The 21,958-nt window shown below is 34.5% G+C and overlaps 1 protein-coding gene across 1 annotated transcript in view; it reads right to left on the reverse strand.

The window, feature by feature from the left end:
- Pxn (Peroxidasin) overlaps positions 1-21,958 on the reverse strand; it is a 216,704-nt gene that overhangs the window by 186,514 nt on the left and 8,232 nt on the right. Inside the window, exon 2 of the mRNA XM_069845069.1 lies at positions 8,489-8,560. The gene's annotated coding sequence lies outside the window, so the exon portion shown is untranslated. The remainder of the gene's footprint in view (positions 1-8,488; positions 8,561-21,958) is intronic.

Genomic DNA, 21,958 nt, shown 5'->3' on the forward strand with positions numbered 1-21,958 from the left:
TGAAGAATTATGTTATGTCAGTGAAGTGTGTTGTGTAAGTGAAACGTGTTCCTGTAGTGAAGCTTTATAGTTTATAGTGGCAGTGCGAAGTATTTGAACAGTGAAATGTTTTTGAAGTGTCAGTGAAATCAGGATAGAATCAGTGAAATGTGTCGTAGCTCCAGTGCAGTGAGTGAGTTGACAGCGAAATGAGTGTAGTGTTGAAAGGTACTTGTGCAGATATGAACATATCATACTCGTGGGTTTTAGTTCGGACTTAGGTTTAAGATACAAATTAGATTTATTTTAAATGTTATTTTAAGTGATCGTGCTTCATTTAATTTAGGATATTCCCTGTTATTATTATTGTTATTATTATTATTATTATTATTATTATTATTATTATTATTATTATTATTATTATTATAAATTATTGTTAGTATTAATTATTAGTATTATTAATTGGATTTTTAATTAATAAGTTTATTATTGTCATTATTGAGTCTAATTAGTTACTACTGCCACCGGGTATATACCCACTGCAATGTGAATAAATACATACATACATACATACATACATAGTGCTCAAGAGTTAGTGTCGGTCGACTTGGTGACAGAAAGATGGCATTTGGCAAATGAGACCGATAATTTCTCATGAAAATGGCCGATAATTCGCATGAAATTATCTAACATTCGCCTTATAGGTGAAAAAAACCTCGGAAAGAAACAACCAATTAATCAGCTGAAGCGGGAATCGAACCCACACCCGGACAAAGCTACGGATCAGCAGAAAAGTTCACCTGCCGCCTCAACTACGCCAGTGGCCACTCTGAATTATTATACCGAAACTCGTGTGACGAAAAAGTACATATCTCTTTTGCTGTAGTCACTTCGTTGAGTCTGTGTCACCATTACGAGAAATTTAGGAGTTTATATGGATTCCATTACAACGTGTTATGATGGATATACCTGTACATCACACTATTGAAGATGACACACTCAGGGTGTGAAGGTGGAAGGTGTGTTTCAATTTCCTTAGGCGGAAATCGAATTCGCGACCATTTGTTTTGTAGTCACTTTCACTAACCGTGTACAACCTCAGATGTAGTCCGCAGTAACGTTTTAAAAGCAGAATCTATTTTTTTTAGGTAATTCTACGCGAATATAACCTCGACTTAAATTAAAACCCCATTTAGCTCGAAGCTGTTGATACATATATAAACAATCCTAATTGGTTTTTACTTGTAAATGTTGGATAGGGAATGAGATAAAGGCCTATATTTTTTTTTTTTAGCGCAGGACTTCGTCTCCCTCAAGGGACGTTAGTAATTGATACAGAATAATTAGGCCTACGTGCTTCTGGGTATGCATTAAAGCTACAGGCGTATTTCGGGGATGGATACAATGAATTTTTGCTTTCTATTTATATGGAGAATAAGTTATTGCCACGCTGCAAAAATTGATTTACAGATTTTCATGGAAATGCACGTTTCCAAGCATTCATCAAACCGAAAAAATGTTGTAAACATATCGTTTGTTTTTGTACAGTTATATTTCTTGAACTAATGGTAGGGTTTTGTTCATACTAGTCAATGAAATGATGTACACGAAAAAAGAAACACACGCACGCACACGCACACGCAAGCGCACGCGCACGCACACACACACACACACTCTCTTTTTTTTTCTAGACTGACATGAATGTCACAAAAATGAAACATATATCTCCCTGTTACTTTTTTTTAGTAGGTTACGTTACGACGCTTTATCAACAACTTAGGTTATTTAGCGTCTGAATGAGATGAAGGTGTTAATGCCGGTGAAATGAGTCCGGGGTCCAGCACCGATAATTACCCAGTATTTGCTCATATTAGGTTGAGGGAAAACCCCGGAAAAAACCTCAACCAGGTAACTTAGGAATCGAACCCGAGCCACCTGGTTTCGCGGTCAGACGCTCTAACCGTTACTCCATAGGTGTGGACTCTCCCTGTTCTACATACAACATTTCACCCCAATTTAATTCTTTGACCGTATTTTCAATGATATCACCATTAAAATGGGACACACTCACGGACAGGAGAACGCGAATTCGATTATGCGCACTGTTCAAAACATACAGAGGTGAGCCTGCCTGGAGAGAAATAAAAAATAGGTTGCAGCCACCAAATTACTCTTCAAGGAACGATCACTCATATAAATTGAGGGAAAGAAGGCAGAGGACGGACACTGGAAAGTTTTCTTTTCTCAATCGTACTATCAGGGACTGGAATGCTTTACCTGCAGACTTACTAAAGGCTTTACCAACAACCAAAAATGCATTTAAAAATAGGCTTAAGGACCTTACTAATAGACGGTAATTATACACAGTATTTAAAGGGTGTAAATTATATATTGCTATTGAAGTGTTGTATCAGTGAAGAATTTTGTTGTGTCAGTGAAGTGTGTTGTATCAGTGAAGAAGTATGTCGTGTCAGTGAAGTGTGCTGTGTAAGTGAAACGTGTTCCTGTCAGTGAAGCTTTATAGTTTATAGTGGCAGTGCATAGTATTTGAACAGTGAAATATTTTTGAAGTGTTAGTGAAATCTGGATAGAATCAGTGAAATGTGTCGTAGTTTCATTGCAGTGAGTGAGTTGACGGCGAAATGAGTGTAATTTGAAAGGTACTTGTGCAGATATGAACATATACTCGTGGGTTTTAGTTCGATCTTAGTTTTAAGATACAAATTAGATTTATTTCAAATGTTATTTTAAGTGATCGTTTCATTTAATTTAGTATATTCCCTGTTGTTGTTGTTATTATTATTATTATTACTATTATTAATTATTGTTAGTATTAATTATTAGTATTATTATTAATTGTATTTTTAATTAATAAGTTTATTATTGTCATTATTGAGTGTAATTAGTTACCACTGCCACCGGGTATATACCCACTGCAGTGTGAATAAATACATACATACATACATACATACATTAATATTCATATCGGACGTGACCAAATGAAACCCATTCGAACTAATGTACAATTTTATTTGCTAAGGCACATAAAAGGTGCGATGGATTAATCTGAAGTTACGGTTAAAATGCTTCCAGACTAGGTAGGTTAAAATAAAAAGAATAGTCGATCATGAGTGATTTGGAAGGTGATAGTAATATATTTTACGAAGAATTAAGTTCGGAAAATGAATATAATTTTAATATGAGAAGAAACTCAGAAGGCCGCGAAAGAAGAGTTCAAGAAACGTTCCAAAAACGTAAAATCTCGAACAAGTTCTGACACTGTACACAACTGGCGCATGTGTCGAAAGAAGTTCGATTTTAGTTCTGAACGCGTTCTGAATTGCTTGCTGGAACAAACCTATTATAAAAATATTAAGACGCGGGCTTTCATGTTATAAAACTTTGTCTTGTTGATTGCTGTCTTCAACTGTTAACCTTTAATGAGGAGAGTTTAGAAGTTGGCTGTTTGTTCTTCCCTCTTGTACTTGTCGGTGTTGTCGAACTTGTCGAGCGAAGTGAAGACTTGGCGTCAAGGCACCAATTAAACCAAATGAAACTGTTGAGTTAAGGAGATTTGCAAAAGAGTTCGCAAGTGATATATTTCCAACGGATCATTTTGTGTTATTCTGTATATATTGCGGAACAAGTATAAGGTGCTCTGAAAGGTTTTATTGGTAAGTCAACGTGTAGAAACCGTCAAGCACAAAAGGAATGTAGTGAAAGAAAAGTGTAGTCGTCAAACCTATGCTATTATAGTGTGTTACTGAACCTTCTGTAAAGAAACTTGGTGAATTTTCCAAATTTTTACGTGGAGGTTTTCGCGGCACCAAAAATGCCGTTCTGGAAACTGAAGAACTCTTACTTACTTACTGGCTTCTAAGGAACCCGGAGGTTCATTGCCGCCCTCACATAAGCCCGCCATTGGTCCCTATCCTGAGCAAGATTAATCCAGTCTCTAACATCATATCCCACCTCCCTCAAATCCATTCTAATATTATCTTCCCACCTATGTCTCGGCCTCCCGAAAGGTTTTTTTCCCTTCGGCCTCCCAACTAACACTCTATATGCAGTTCTGGATTCGCCCATACCTGCTACATGTCCTGCCCATCTCAAACGTCTGGATTTTATGTTCCTAATTATGTCAGGTGAAGTATACAATGCGTGCAGCTCTGCGTTGTGTAACTTTCTCCATTCTCCTGTAACTTCATCCCTCTTAGCCCCAAATATTTTCCTAAGAATCTTATTATCAAACACATTTAACCTCTGTTCCTCTCTCAAAGTGGGAGTCCAAGTTTCACAACCAAAAAGAACAACCGGTAATATAACTGTTTTATAAATTCTAACTTTAAGATTTTTTGACAGCAGACTGGATGATAAAAGCTTCTCAACCGAATAATAACAGGCATTTCCCATATTTATTCTGTGTTTAATTTCCTCCCAAGTATCATTTATATTTGTTACTGTTGCTCCCAGGTATTTGAATTTTTCCACCTCTTCAAAGGACAAATTTCCAATTTTTATATTTCCATTTCGTACATTATTCTGGTCACGAGACATATTCATATACTTTGTCTTTTCGGGATTTACTTCCAAACCTATCTCTTTACTTGCTTCCAGTAAAATTCCCGTGTTTTGCCTACATGACAAAAATGAACTCCAGTGTTACCACCGTACAAAAAATATTACGAATGATATAAAAGCATTCTGTTCTGGGTACGTGAATTATAATGTGAAGAAAAAGCATGGACCCGGGTCGACCATCGGTATCGCGAAATTATCAAAGAAGAAGTATTCTGTTCAGAGTTGCAGAAGGCGAGTAGACAACTGAACAAACCTCGCTCTACAGTGCGTGATGTGATACATAAACGCCAGGAGTTTCGTGCGTTGAAAATACAAATCAAAGTACAAGATCAACAGGACTTTGTGAAGCATGTTATAATTTGCTTGTTTTATGCTACAAGACGCGGGAAACAATTATGATTTTCTCACAAAGCTTGTTTTATATGATGAAGTAACATTCCACATGAACGATTACGTGAACAAGCATAACTTCCGCGTATGAGGTTCAACAAACACTCACACTGCTGAGGAAATAAGAAAAACGACAATCGCAAAGTGAATGTGTGGTATGCTATCACACAAAATGTCATTGGATGTTTCTTATTTTGAAGACGCAATGACAGGTGCTCCGTATCTTTATACGCTACAATTACATACGGTCCAATTCGTTACGGAACTAATAGATTTTCATTATTATGCACACTTCATCCCCCTCTTATTTCTCAGCCCGTTTTCATACTCTCTCTCGCTATCATAATATTAATACTGGATCAAACCGCGATAACACGCTAGAAATTCCACTCCATACATCATCTCTATAGGGTGATTCACGAGTATTTACCGTCCCTTACGGTGCTTACTTCTGAAGACATTTTGAGCAAGAAATGTAATAAACATAGTTCCTATTCTCAATATTTTCAGAGTTACAGTAATTTAAAGCTGTTTCTAAACTAAGTTTTTTCTTTAGTTTGACGGTAAAAGAATATACATCTTTTTTTATTTTTTTATTTTATTGGGTTATTTTACGACGCTCTATTAACATCTAGGTTATTTAGCGTCTGAATGAAATGAAGGTGATAATGCCGATGAAATGTGTCCGGGGTCCAGCACCGAAAGTTACCCAGCATTTGCTCGTATTGGGTTGAGGGAAAACCTCGGAAAAAACCTCAACCAGGTAACTTGCCCCGACCGGGAATCGAACCCGGGCCACCTGGTTTCGCGGCCAGACGCGCTGACCGTTACTCCACAGGTGTGGACGAATATACATCTTGATTACACAACTTTTAACACTGTATCACTTGGAATATGTATGATAAGTCTTTCTTGTGTTAAATTTTAACGTACCTTGTTAACATGTTTCGACCTACTTTGGGTCATCTTCAGAACTGGTCGTTGTTGGTGTTGGTGCCTCTTGTTTCCTGTGTGGGTGCGTTCGTAGTGTAGAGTCAAAGAGTGTATGTGTTTTGAAATTGAGTTGTGTGTTGAGAATATCGTTGGGGTGTGTTTTCGTGTGTCTGTATATTTCATATTGTTCTAGTGTGTTGAGTTTCTGGCTTTTTGGTTGGATGTGCAGTATTTCCATGTCTGTGTTGATGTCTCTGTAGGTATGGTTGGCATTTGTGATGTGTTCTGCATATGTGGAGGTGTTTTGTAATTTTGTTATAACTGTGATGTGTTCTTTGTAACGTGTTTGAAATGATCTGCCTGTCTGTCCTATGTAGAAGTTGTTGCAGGTGTTACATTTGAGTTTGTATACGTCTGTGTGGTTGTATTTGTTTGTTTGTGTTGTTTGTGTGTTGAGATGTTTTTGTAGAGTGTTATTTGTTATGTATGCGATGTTGTAATTTAATTTCTTGAATGAGGTTGCAATTTTATGAGTGTTTTTGTTTTCGTATGAAATATACAGACACACGAAAACACACCCCAACGATATTCTCAACACACAACTCAATTTCAAAACACATACACTCTTCGACTCTACACTACGAACGCACCCACACAGGAAACAAGAGGCGCCAACACCAACAACGACCAGTTCTGAAGATGACCCAAAATGGATCGATACATGTTAACAAGGTACGTTAAAATTTAACAAAAGAAAGACTTATCATACATATTCCGAAGTAAAAGAATAATACAAATAGAGAATGAATCATTCAGAAGTATCATTTCTTTAATTGGCAAGTATTATGAAGCTAATAATGTGCTGTGAACTCCTTAGTTGCTTCGTACAAACATCTTTTTCTATTTTTAACTAGAAAATTACATTATTCTTACGCTCTTATCACAACATTTATTACAAATCACACCACTTCCACCGACTTGATTATTTGCAGTTCAATTTTGCATCCTAATTTACAGTCTTGGAGAGTTTACAACACATTTTAAAAAATGTCGCCGTCCGCTTGAGTACACTTGGCCGCACGCTTGTGAACGGCACTCGTAGCTCTACGTAACTGCATACGGCTGTCTTTGATTTCCGTAGCGCTCGCGCTGGCTGCTGACTGCACGCTGACCAAGATCACGCGTTCACAGCAATGCGTTCCAATAACGAAACGTAACTCTGTAAATATTGAGAATAGGACCCATGTTTGTATGACATTTTTTGCTCAGAATGTTTTCGGAAATAAGCTCCGTAAAGGACGGTAAATCCTCGTGAATCACTCTGTATATGCCTCATCTTTGACTGTTGCTACCTCTCGTCACTGGAACTCTCTGCTGCCTAAGTCAAGGGCTGCCGAACTTTGAAATCTTTCAAATCCAAGTTAGAAAATTATCTTATGAAGAGTTGTCAAACTTACTGTTATGACAAATGTTGTATTGCATGTTTCCACGTATTCACATTTTTTTAAAAATATTCTAGTGATATTTAACTTATTTAACTCTTTGTTTCCATCATATTTCCCGATAATGATATATCTATAATGTGATAACTTCAGCTATATATAATCATAATATTCCTTAATGTATGTACCTAAAAATATTGTGTTCATTGTATGCTTTGTACTTCACTATTTTATTATTATTATTATTATTATTATTATTATTATTATTATTACTATCATCAATATTATTATTGTCTTATATTTTTATACTTCGTATGTCTAATTTATTTTGACCTACTGTTCACCTTTTATTATGTATTTTCCTTTCTTTCTACATGTTATGTATTATGTCTGATTTCTACTGACTCCTTCTTTACATTATATTACGATTACCTACTTCAGTTTTGTGTGTAAAATTGTAGTGTACTTTACTTTGTAAGTATGCAGTGTTTTTTGTATCGCAGTTTACTCCTGGTTGAGTGTTAGACAAGGCCGTATGGCCTTAACTCTGCCAGGTTAAATAAATCATTATTATTATTATTATTATTATTACTATTATTATTATTCCAACGAGAAGGACCGCAACTACATGGTTTGATAGCTTTTTGAAAAGATGAACTGAAATAGGTAGGACAACTGTAATGCCTCGACGATTGCCTGATCTGCCTCCAACGGATTTCTTCCTATGAGATTATGTGAAGGTTCAAGATTTTGTTTGTCTAGTTTAATTACTTTAATGCAAATTTAATGGACTTTTTTAAAATACTATATACGTGTAATATTGTAATTATAGTAATTCCATAGTTCTAATGTAAAAAAGTAAACCTTAAAACAAAATTGTTTAATTTTTACAAACTCATCGTTTTTTGCCTATCCGGATTAAGCAAAGTCCGGATTAACGGGGTCCGGATTAACGAGGTTTAATGTAATATATTTCAAGTCCTGCTACTGTTAGAACAATAGTTAAGGTACTAATCATATGCTTACAGCTCAATTATGCATTTAAAGCTTTATGATTGCTCTACTTAAAAGGAATTTAATTCCTGATTTTTAGATTCAATATTTAATTAATTTTGTGATATAGCAACACTATTGTTAGTGTAAGACCATGCAAAAATACTCACAGATATCTGAGATCTCTTAGGCCGTTGAAGACACCGTTCTGTAGCCGGGTTATGTGATTGTTGTTCAGCAACCTGTGAACAGAAGAAAGAAATTCAGATTAGACATTAAATAAACGTGCCGATTATTAAAAGGGTATGGTAAGCATTGCAGGTGTTACAAATCAAAAGCACTTCAGTCTCTCACAGAAGCTCATCGTGTTACATGATCTTTCGATCTTAAGTGAAGTTCGTATTGCCATAGCAACTGGCTTGCCGTTCTACGCGCATATTTATTTATTTATTTGTTTATTTATTTATTATTATTTATTTATTTATTTTATGTCGCTTTAACTTAGGAAGTCATATCGCGACAATACGTACATGAACAATTCTTACAGTTTACATTAGTTTACTGTATTACAATAATCATTTAGATACATTTGTAAATGTTGATAGCTTTCAGAAATTTAATTAAGTTTGAACTGAATGATGGGTTGTTTAGAACTGTTGATAAGTCTTTTGGTATATGGAATTGATCTCGATGAAGGTGATATAGTGGACATTCAGAAATTAAATGTCGTACAGAGATCCTAATGTGGCAATTGGTGCATGTTGGAGGAGGAGTTCTGTCTAGAAGATAAGAATGTGTAATTCTGGTGTGGCCAACTCGCAATCTGGTGATTAATACTTGGTCTTGACGTTTAAAATTCTGTAGTGGATATTTCATTCTGCAATGCTGTACTATTTCGTGAAGTTTGCTGGATGATGACTCTGTCCACGATGTTTGCCAATGGTTGTGCAGTTTTCTGGTTATGTATTTAATGGCGTCTGTATGAGGAATAGATGTGAAAAAATGCAATGGAAGTCTTGTAGCTTCTTTTGCTGCGGCATCTACAGTTTCATTTCCAGGAATGCCCTGATGAGAAGGGATCCATATTAGAGTTATTTTTCGTCCTTGTTTCATCAAGTCAGTGAGGAGCTGATGGATTTCTTGAATTAGTGCGTTTGTAGAGAATATATCTTGAAGAGCTTGTAAACTTGACTGAGAATCAGTGTGAAGAAGATAAGATTTATCAGTCTCTGTTTCCAGAATATATTCTAAAGCTTTTTTGATGGCGTATAACTCGCATGTGAAAACTGAATAAAGAGATGGCAATGTGTACAACATCGTGTGGTCAGGGTAAACTACATTTATTTATTATTTTGCCAATAATTGTAACATAAAATATAATATATACAGAAAAACTTTAGCTCGCCCCTGAAAGAATAGAACTCGTGCTCAGGGACGGATTCCTGAATTGAAATTAATAATTATACAATACAATTTGTCTTATGTCTACTGTGCTATTATAGTATATAAATTTAAATTTACAATTTTTCAATTTTTATAAAATCCATACATAATTTTTTAAATTTAATACTAGAACTATTAGAATTGACAAGATTAGGATATTTAAATATAAATTTGTTATATATTCTTGGGCCTAAATTACTACTATGATTAAATACTGTAACAGTGTTGCATTTTGGTTCAAACAGTCTTAAAGAATTCATACCTTTTGTTTCATAACTATGAGAATGCAATTCAAAATTATTTCGATTTTTATGTATGAATTTTATTAATACAATATAACAAATTTGTCTTACGTTAAGTACATTAAAGTATAGAAACAAATTTTGAGATGGAAAATCGATAGGTTAATGAAGACATATTTTAATTATTTTCTTCTGTAATAAATAAAGTGGATTAAAATTGGATTTAAATGAGCTACCTCATCCTATAATTCCATACATAATTACCGATTGAAATAAAGTTAAATATATTGTACGTAATAAACTTATTGACAAGTAATTCCTCAATAAAACAAAATAATATACTATTTTACGTAATTTATTACAAAGGCAATTAATGTGTTGGTTCCATTTTAAATGATTATCGAAAATCATGCCTAAATACTTAACTTCAAAGGACTCTTTAATAATCGGACATTTACACTGTATAAGACAACATCAGAATTATGTAATAATACTTAATATAGATGTAGGAGGTTTGTTACATTTTTCAGATAATGAGAATGGAATAATTATGGTTTTATTTTCGTTGCTAGAAAGATAATTTATGTCAAACCATTTTTTTTATTAATTTAAGTCCATTATTTGAATTATTATATGCATCATACCGGGTTTTTCCACCAAAAAGTAAAACTGTGTCATCTGCATAAGAATAGTGAACACCATTGTATTGTTGTAAGTCAATTTTTAATAAGTCATTAATATATATTAAAAATAGAATAGGGCCTAGAACTGTGCCTTGGGGAACACCTATATTAATAGTTAAAGGTTCACGTGAATAATTGTCAATTTTCGTTGTTTGAATTCTGTCGTTACGATACGATTTTATTAAGTTTAAAGCATTAACTTTGATTCCTAATAAGTCTAATTTCTCAATTAAGATATAATGTTTCACTGTATCAAATGCTTTTCTTATGCAGAAAGGTTTCCGGTAGGATATGAAATATTGTGTAAAGAAATGCAAGAATAGAATAAATTACAACTATTACTTACTAAATAGAAGAGAAAATAAGCACATACATTCTATTGTGGCGTTAACAGTTTAAACTCAAAATGAATATCTCTAAAACACTAGTTGTTGATGCATTTAATTACTCTAAGCCAGCCGTGGCGAAAATGCGACTCACGAGCACATTGTGGCTCGCAGTGCATTTCCCTTGCTTCCTACCTACAACCCCCACCCTCTCACTCACTGGAGTCAAACTCCGTTTCATTTGTGTTTGTCTCTGACCTGCGAGTGGCGTATCGTCGCAATGTCTCTCTCGAAACCATGTACCTCTACAAAAACGAAAGTTTCAAGTAGGATGGGAGGACGCATTTTTTTGCTGACAATATGATGAGAATATTAAATGTATGATTTGTTCACAAATATTACTAGGAAAACGGTTGTATAACATAAAACGGCATTATAAGTTAGGCCTACTACATGTTACTGATGAAATATTAAAAGGTTAAGTGTTATTATTATTATTATTATTATTATTATTATTATTATTATTATCTCTGTACGTCGATCCTTTTTCAGCACATGTACGAATAATGCGGTTAGATCTTCAATTTAAACTCACAGATTTACAACGTTATGTTAAATGAAAGCTAGATGTAAGGACGTGACAAATGTTGAACTTTTCAAATCTTTGCCAAAAAATAAATATTTGAAGCTTCGTTCTTTAGCTTGCTCTGTTAAAGCCATGTTCGCTACAACCTACGTTTGTGAAAAATTATTTTCAACAATGAAACTAGTAAAAACCAAATTTAGATCACGACTGACAGACAAATACCTTCGTGATCAACTACGACTGGCAGTAAGTGACATAATTCCTGATTTTGCAACTCTGTCGCAGAGACATTCTGAAGACAGTTAATTTTAGGTTGTGATAATGTGTCCTATGTTTTCTTGTTCATTTCTTTCTTCGTTACACGTACTAAACATTAGTTTGTAGCCTTGTACTGTATAAAATTTTATTTAAGTGCTTGACGTAAGGAAAATGAAAAACCGTTAATGTCAGACAGTTGCTTCACTTCCCCTTCGGGTGTCCGCCTCCCTCCATAGGTGCTATGCATGTTGCAGCTTACACAGTGGCTCGGCGCACGATGACATTTTCGCCACGGCTGCTCTAAGCAGATGCATTATTTCATAAATAAATCATTTTTAAGAAGATATGTTTTGTTCTTGACGGTACCAACTGTAATACCTGAATGAATGGATCAATCAATCAATCAATCAATCAATCAATCAATCAATCAATCAATCAATCAATCAATCAATCCTTGGATGAATGAATCAATGAGTCGATATATGGATGGATGATTGATTGAATTGATTGAATGTAGTGAGATAAGAAGAATTATCAATTAAATAGTAGGCCTACACAATGATAATCGCGTCCTTGCAAGGGCTCTTGGAAATCCTGCACGGTTCAATGTGGCCTGTCTTTGCCGTCCACCCACAAAGAGTGAGAAACAACTCGAATATTCGTTAAACCGAACCGAGACACTCCGCGAGACGAAGAGCTTTGCATACTGACTACAGCGCCAGGCGTTCAATAGCAATATATACTTTTTTTACTAGGTTATTTTACGACGCTTTATCAACAGCTTAGGTTATTTAGCGTCTGAATGAGATGAAGGTGATAATGCCGGTGAAATGAGTTCGGGGTCCAGCACCGAAAGTTACCCAGCATTTGGTCATATTTGGTTGAGGGAAAACCCCGGAAAAAACCTCAATCAGGTAACTTGTCCCGACCGGGAATCGAACCCGGGCCACCTGGTTTCGCGGCCAGATGTGCTAACCGTTACTCCACAGGTGTGGACCGCAATATATGTTACTGTAAATGTACGAAGACCGGTACATCTTAGAATTTACCGGTATAACCTAACATTTACCGTTATAGTGCGGTAAAACCCCAAAATATCTTATTAGATGCTCACATTTTAAACTTTTACCAAGAAATGTTGGTAAATCTCAGGATTTACCGATGCGAGCTGGTAAAAGATAGATCGAAAAATCCAGAACGAAGAATCCCGCCTTCGTTGTCCAGATTCAGACATCTTTGCGGGGGTGAAGCGGTTCCGAGAGGCTGCCGAAGAAGGTCTTGAAATGCAAGCGAAGAAAATGAAAGCAGCCACTTGTAACAAAATTCCAAAATTTTTAGTCGGATAGAATGTGAGAATCAAAGTACCGGATGCAAAAATTGACGCAAAATCAATAATAGCAGTGATCATAAATATTTAAGATGCGTTTTATCAACTTGGTACCAAAGCTGTAACCAATTTATATTGTGTATAGAAAATTTTATCAGCATTGAAGAAGTAGGAAAAGAAGGAATTAGAGTACGGGAAGTGGTTGGCCAATTATCTTTCGTTGGAGGACAAGGGTTCAAAAAGTGTAAATGTTTAAAAAGTGTTCAACAAAAAAAGTGCTTGTTTTACTTTATTTGTGGACCTAGACTGTTTGAGGAGATGTAAAGGCATTATTAATTTTTATATGAAACACTATAACAGACAGTGGTTAAAATTATAATGTTTTTCACTACTTTTAATATAGAATATTGTTTATTATAGTCACATTAAAATGTATGAATATTTAAATAACTTAAATTAAAAATAAATACAAATTATTTCAGTCATTGCTGAGGTGATTTTTATTTATGTTTTTAAATAGATCCTAAACCAAACAATGAAAGATGAATTGGAAACATATGTAGAAGTGCGAAGAACGGCAAATCATAGTAAAGATTCTTTTTGCTTCTTTAATATGATTTTGCCACAGCTGATCGGTAAGTTCTGAGATTTACCAACATCTCTTGGTAAAAGTTCAAAATGTATAGGGGAGAGTCGGGTAGTCGGACATCGGGTAGTATCGGACAGTGCGTTTCTTTCATCTACCACCATATTGTAGTACCTGAATGACATGGTTACGTTTCTCTATGCGACATCACAGAAACGCAGCCATGTCAATCAGGTACTATCATCGTGTGGTAGATGAAAGAAACTCACTGTCCGATATTACCCGATGTCCGATACTACCCGACTCTCCCCTACATCTAATAAGATATTTCAGGGTGAATGGTAAATGTTAGGTTATACCGGTAAATTCTAACATTTACCAGTCTTCGTACATTTACAGTAACATATATATATATATATATATATATATATATATATAATATATATATAAATTATGGTTTATTTAACGACGCTCGCAACTGAGATTATATCAGAGTCGCAGGTGTGCCAGAATTTTGTCCCGCAGGAGTTTCTTTACATGCCAGTAAATCTACTGACATGAGCCTGTCGCATTTAAACATACTTAAATGCCATCGACATCGGCCGGGATCGAACCTCCAACCTCGAGCACAGAAGGCCAGCGTTATACCGACTGCGCTACCCAGGCCAACACATGTTGTTGATCTTTATGCATTGGGTCCCATATGGTTGAGGCATATTCTAATTTACTTCTAAGTAAAATGTTGTATAGCAGATTCAGGACTGCGGGATTATTAAACAGTTTTGAATTTCTTGTAACAAATCCAAGTGCTTTATAAGCAGAATTAACAATTCACGTAATACGTGAATTAAAAGTTAAAGCTTTGTCAGATATTACGCCTAAATCCTTAATTGTTGATACTGATTCTAAACTTACGCCTTTTATAAAATAAACAATAGTTTCTTCACTTCTTTTTTTTTCGTATTTACGAGTACATTTATTTGGGTTAAGCAACAGACAATTCTTTTTACACCGAGATGCAACATTATTATCTGTTTGCAAATTAGCTGCATCTATTGGATCGGATATAGATTTGAATAGTTTTAAATCGTCTACAAATAAAAAGCAGTTTTTTTTATAATCCAATTTAATAAACCCTATTTCACCCTGAGGTATATTAGGGTTATAGTTGGCATCAAAATACATATTTTATAACCAATAAACAATAGTAAAGTTATAATATAAAATGGAGGTCACAGTTACAATTCACATGAATTATGTAGAAGAATGCACCTTAATGAAAGAATGGATCCTGTTAAAGATTAATGAGATGTTTGAGGAATAATCAATGCAAAAGATATACAAGAATGTCTAACCGTTTCAGAGTAAATAGACGACCTTAAAAAGATAAACAACAGTAAATTAATAAAACAAAGTTTGACTTTCACTTTCAAATTAATACTTAATTAAAAAACAATGGAACAGTTAAGAGAAATAAAGGGGTATTACAAGCAATGATATTCGGTTACAAGTTACATACGTGATTCAGGAACAAGTACAATAATTAAAATAATAAGACAAGTAATGACTTACAACTAACGAATAACGAAATTCTTGAAGGGCAATATATAATAGTAGGGGCAATACAAAAGATTTAAGGGGAGAGGATGGTATTTTTTAAAACTTTTTTCCCATTTGGTGTAAAATATTAATTTTTTGTATGTAGAGAGCTCATAGCTGTGCCAACTCAACCGAATAAAAATATTTTGAAAAAAAAAAAAATATTTGGAGGCCCAAATTTGAAAAAAATATACCCAATGCAGGATTGCACTAAAACCGATATATCGAAACCATTTTTAAAGATAGATTCAAACAGTATTTTGCAATATATTTGCAAAAGCATGTTCTACAAACTTCCTGTAACAGGATTTTGATATTAGTCCCTACGTTTGTAAAATAAACAATTAAAATTTAATAACAATTTTCTGATTTCATTTCTTGCAAACAAACGGACGTATTTTTAAAATGAAATCAATTAACAAAATTCTGTTACAGAGAAAACTTTCCTAATAGTCTAAAGAATGTGTGTTCTAAATTTCATGCATGTATCTTTAATAGTTCAGAAATTATATCCATCTTTGTCTGGCAATGTAGCAAAAAAAATGAAGTTACTGGAAACCGATAAAAGCGGGCGTGTGATTTAAAAATCCATAGCGCACGAAGTTTAAAAATGACGTCTCAACATCCGACAAGAGCACAAATACCCACAAAATGTTACGTAATGCATTCCACACATATCAAAGGGTATTTAAAAAAATTGAAAACTTAATTTACCGGAAACAACAATAAAAGTGGGCGAGTGATTTAAAAATCCATAACGCAGGAAGTTTAAAAATGGCGACTCAACATCCGATAAGGGCACAAATACACACAAAAAGTTATGCTATGCATTCCACACATATCACAGAGTATGTTAAGGAATTTTTTTTTTTAATTTACTCATTTTTCACCAAAAAATACCATCATCTCCCCTTAAAAACATATGTAAACAGTAAAGGAATAGTAGAAAAATTGACTTAAAATTACAAGTTAAACACATTCTTTTTAAAGCAATAGGTAACAACAAAGAGGTACTAATAACAATATACTGACTTGTGTTATTAGGCCTACTTCAGATAGGTAAGTCATTAATTATAAGCAAAAACAAAAGGGGTTCTTTGATCGATTGATAGGAATACAGGCTTCAGAATCGTTCCCTCCTTAAATTAAATAAGAAAACCGACTAATTATGTGACATTAAAATCTGCTATACTGACTATCATAGGAAGTCAAAACGATGTACCTCAGACGTTTCGAACACTACTGTCGGTAAACTAGACTCACCTAGACAGAACAAAATGACGAGAAATTAATGGAAGCATTAGCGGACGTCAGCAGGACGAAGCTGTCTGTATTTCAAATGCTTCCTCCCCCACCCCCACTTCAACCCGACGTAATTACCTGCATAACACTCTGTCAATGCCCGCATTTCAGACCATTTATTTACCGTCCATTGCACCCCTATTTATAGGGGCGAAAACTCCAATTACCATTCTATACGCAGAATACCTGTTTTTATTTAGTTCTATTATATAGAAGAAAGAGCGTGATCTGAATTGGACAGCGCATAACGTGATTGTACGACGGCACAATAAATTTAGAATCTAAAATTGTCAGAAGTAGTTCTGGCTTTTTTGAGGCGGGATGGTTGAAAAGAGGACGTGGCCTAACACATATGTAAACAACTGAGACCCGATTGTATAAACCATTTAATCTTAGATCAGAGGTTAAATTGATCCTTGTTTCAGCTGAACTTGGAATTTTGTCTTGTAGAAAGTCTAATCTGAGATTAATTTGTCTCAAACTAAAGTCAAATTTGACTGAAGAAATTTCTCCGATTAAGTTAGATGATCCAAGTTCAGTTATTTCTTTTCTGTTTGAAATATACGAGTGACAGATTGTGCAAATAAAATATCCATTATTATTAATATTAATAGATATGTTAGGTACATTTATATATATTTATATTTCTTTCAATTTCTTGCCTTAATACACAAACATTCTTATATTTTATAAGGCTCTATCGTGTTCAGCAGTATCAAATAACATAACCTATAATTATATTATGTTTATAACAACCATTAATTATTAATGGATATGATAGGTACATTCATAAATGTTCAATTAACTGTATTACTAAACGAAAATTGTCGTTTTATAAAGCTTTATTATGTTTAGCAGTATCAAACACCATAACATGATAACAACTCGGACAACAGTCAACCTTCTTCTTATTGTCCGCCATTATTTACATTGCACAAAAAACAAGTGTCTCCAACAGAGTGTACGGAAAGTCGCCAAAAAGTAGTTGTAAAGTCGCTAGATTTCTCATTATCAACAAAGAAAGGTTAAATTTTGTCACTATGGGGTGCTAAAAAGATCTCTAAATCCCTATTTAAGCAATATAAAAGTTAAAAGAAATTGTTGTTGAAAAAGAGTTAAAGTCGCTAGATTGGCAACACTGAACAAACCTGTCCGCGCATCACGTATTTCACCTGTTTATGCGATGTTGCCAAATCCTTTTCACGTGAACTAGATTGCATTTGAACCAAGGTAATTTGATAGCAGAAAAGTTTTATACAATAGAAGAAGTGTCTGAACTCGGTTCACTTTTCGATCTTCGATCAAAGTTGATCTTTAGTCAGGGAGTTTTATGCAATTGGGCCTGAGTGTCACCAAGGCATAACATAGTTTCTCTTTGTGTGTTTTGCACGTTATACAGCAAATTACTCCATCAAGTTGCGAATTATATTTATTTTAGTGTATTTTATGGGGACTGTTATTCAAAGGATATAGTGGAAGCTCTTAAGTTCGACAGAAAACAAGTTCGACATTCTATAGTTCGATTGCTTATGTAAAAGAATTATGCCCACGTGCATCAACGTCGTTTAGTGTAACCACCAATTAAAATTGTCACCTAACCCCTGGCTAAGCATTTTTACAGTGGGTCGACCTCGGTTACGATTTAAATAGGAGGTTAACCACAGTAATCTCTAACCGGCCATATTCGAGCGGTTAAAGGAGATAACCAGCGATTAGTAGAGCAAGTAAAGCAAAATGGCGGCCAGAGCCACAGATGTTTATTTCGAAGACGATTATTATTGTACAGTACTTGAATTACTTGGATAGAGCGTGAGCGTGAAGTTACTGTAGTGGAAAGAGAGAATTCTTTCGAGGAAGACACAAAATTTCAGGAGGGATTTCGTTTATCAAAATCTACAAATGGCTCACTTGAAATAACACAAAAAGTCATATTTCTTCGGCTGCTTATATTACGATTCTATGTAACTGTTATTTTATGTATTTTAAGAGGGAATACTTGAATATCTCTCTCTATGTCACTGGCTGAACAAAGAGAGGTTATGGATGGATCTTAGGATAATGCACAGTTCCCTGGTGTAAATGAGGTCCTGGATCGTATACACATTCCTACTAATCTTCTGCATCCTTTTCCTTTATGGATATTCCTTCTTTTTATATAATATATTTAAATCTAGTAAGTAAGTCTATTGATACTTAACCTCACATTGGATATAATCATTTTTGCATTCAATTTTCTATTTTGTACGATTTTAACCTAACAGCACTGAAAAACAAAGAAATGCAACTCGCAAATATAACAGCGCCCAAAGGCAAACAAATGCAACGCGAAAATGTAGGACACGTTCATTTCGATGTAGAACAGAGTGAGCGCAGTCGTTTTTAGACGTTGACTATTATCTTTTCAGCTGTATGGATGCTTTCCTTTAGTCATTTTGTAGAAACAGTGTACCATTATAGACTTTACTCTGGTTATATGAGGCGTCAGCTAAGCATGTTTAAGTAATCGGTGATTATGAATGGTGCACAGAAATTATATTTTAACCCTGGTTACTGTTTAACCGTCGTTTCGTAAACTATGATTACTGCGTTTTAACCGATGTTGATGCACTTCGCCATTAGACACGCCCCTATACGGGCACTAAGAAATGGGTTTGCCATTTGAATGGGAATTGGTTCTGTGTCTTGTAGTGATAGTTTTGTTAAAGGAAAACAGAATATTTTATTGATTAGGACATCCATATTTATCACTGGTTTTAAATTAATGAACTCTTTTTTTTTCTATTTGAGAATTGTACCGTTTGTGAGACGGAACTGTCGAAACCCACTGTGGTACTAGAAGCGCATACACAAGTCTCGGGGCGGGCAGGAAATGCAAGTACAGTACTGTATTCGTTGATGGATAACCAATAAGAATTTGTATTCATTTCACCTGCCACACCCACTACCCTTATTGGACTGAACTTTCAATTCTTTTCAGTCGAATTTAGGAGAGTCCACTCTATATTATCTAAATGGAAATATTTAATATGCATCCAGGGGTCTGTTTCATAAAACACACTAATGATATTGGCTAATAATATTAGAACTCATTTATTCTAGTCAGCACCTACGCCTTTCCAGCCGCAGAGGTCTTGAATTTTATTCAGGGCGAACACGATTTGCGCGCATTCTGTGCATAACAGTCTGAGTTACTGCCAGACGAGCTCCCCTGACATATTGACCAAATAAACTTTGGCACATCCAGAGAATTATTGATAAATTGAAACAAATACAATTAAGTTAATATTGACAAATGTGACATCGAACATGTCAGGCTATCAAAATACTAATATAATGAAAAAGAAATGAACGCTGTTCGCTTCCTGTAGGAAGTCACAAATTAGTTTACTGTTCGAGACATTTATTTGACAAAACAAACAACGGAGGTCATGAATTTTGCAGCTGATGTTCCATCCCGGTGTAATTAAAAATGACCTCTGCATTGGGGATCCAGGAAGCCGAGAGCAGGATGGCCAACTGCAGCAAAGCCGTTGTCATAGCGATGAGGTGTTCACGGCAATTTTGCATTCGTGTGACTATGCACAAAGCAATGGCGTGGAAAACTGTTGTTATTCCAATAATAGTTCGCGTGGAAGAGTTTTAAAAGCTTTCAGACTATGCGATTTTAATTCTAAAAATCTTGTAGAATCTCTATATCTTATACGTCATATAAGTTTAAGATGGGATAAAGATTGGAGAAGATATACGGCAATGCACTTTTATTCTTTATTCTGCAAAGGCAAGCGGAAAATCTATGAGAAACGAAACTACATGTTTGGCGAAGCACTATAAACAGTGTCATCAAAATTGCACATAATTTCTCACTATACATATTCAACGGTAAGTAATTAATGTCATTAATTTCAGGGGGTTAATCTATAAGATATTTCAAACAGAAAAGTTTTATGTATACAATTTTGCTTCTTTTTGCTTCCTTTTGGAGATAAAAATTGTTTTATATAAAACACTTCATAGCGTGTCTTGGAAGACGAAGATAAATGGAACCTTCGAAACGTCGTGATATCTGTATTCTATAAGAAAAATACTACAAGAAAAATTCTACAAGAAAAATAAAAAAGCCAAAAATGTAAATAAATAAATAAATAAATAAATAAATAGATAGATAGATAGATAGATAGATAGATAGATAGATAGATAGATAGATAGATAGATAGACAGACAGACAGACAGACAGACAGACAGACAGACAGACAGAGAGACAGATAGACAGATAGACAGATAGACAGATAGACAGATAGATAGATAGATAGATAGATAGATAGATAGATAGATAGATAGATAGATAGATAGATAGATAGATAGATAGATAGATAGATAGATAGATAGGAGCTTGAGCAAACTAAATTCAAATTATGTTTTATCATGCCATAAGCTACCTTGGGAAAAATTAATAAACAATTTGTGAAAATGTAGCATAAGATAGGAATTATACGAGTATAGATATCAAAATATTAACATAAAATTAATATCAATAATTCATAATGCATAATATTACTTACAGTACAGCTTTGAAAATTTGTATGTATGCACCAAGTAATTCCCAGAACTAGTATGAAAAAATTAATTCATGTATCTTCTATAGTTAAAAAATTACCGAAATTCAATTCGGATCTACCGTAAAGAATCTATACATCATAGTTTCGTATCTGAGAACAGAGCCATATACACAAGAAATGCTAGCCTATATTTCACAAATGCGCAGTGACAGACACTGAGCCGAACAATGGATTAGTCCGGAAACCGCACACTATTAATTGACGAGTTCGTTTCCTCCGACCTCACATTTTTTAAGCAGTGGACTAAGAAATTGATAACGTCTCGAGCTTGGAGTCTTCCGACCAATCAATTCTCGTCGTACGTGACCGTTGAAGCTAGTCCCCGCAGTTTTGAGATCTAATTTATGTTTTCTGCGTCTGTAGCTTCCTGAGTTCCAATAGCCTTTCTTCTGTGCTTCATATAAATACTTTATATGTCTCTCAACGGAGTAGGTTAAATCGTGTTTCTTTTTTCTGTTACTGCAGAGTAAATATGAACGAAAACTGATTTTTCATCAATTTCAGATCATTCTTGTGTGAAAAGTGGCAATATTATCCGGGAAATCTCAGACCTCGAGTGACATTTATTAGGACTATTTCGTGAATAAAATAAAAATGTAAATAACATAACCCTAAAATTCGCTCACAAAATGTTAATAATAGTATATTAACGAATATTTAACCTATTCAGAC

The sequence above is a fragment of the Periplaneta americana genome, chromosome 14 (assembly GCF_040183065.1).
Source record: "Periplaneta americana isolate PAMFEO1 chromosome 14, P.americana_PAMFEO1_priV1, whole genome shotgun sequence".
NCBI lineage: Eukaryota > Metazoa > Arthropoda > Insecta > Blattodea > Blattidae > Periplaneta > Periplaneta americana.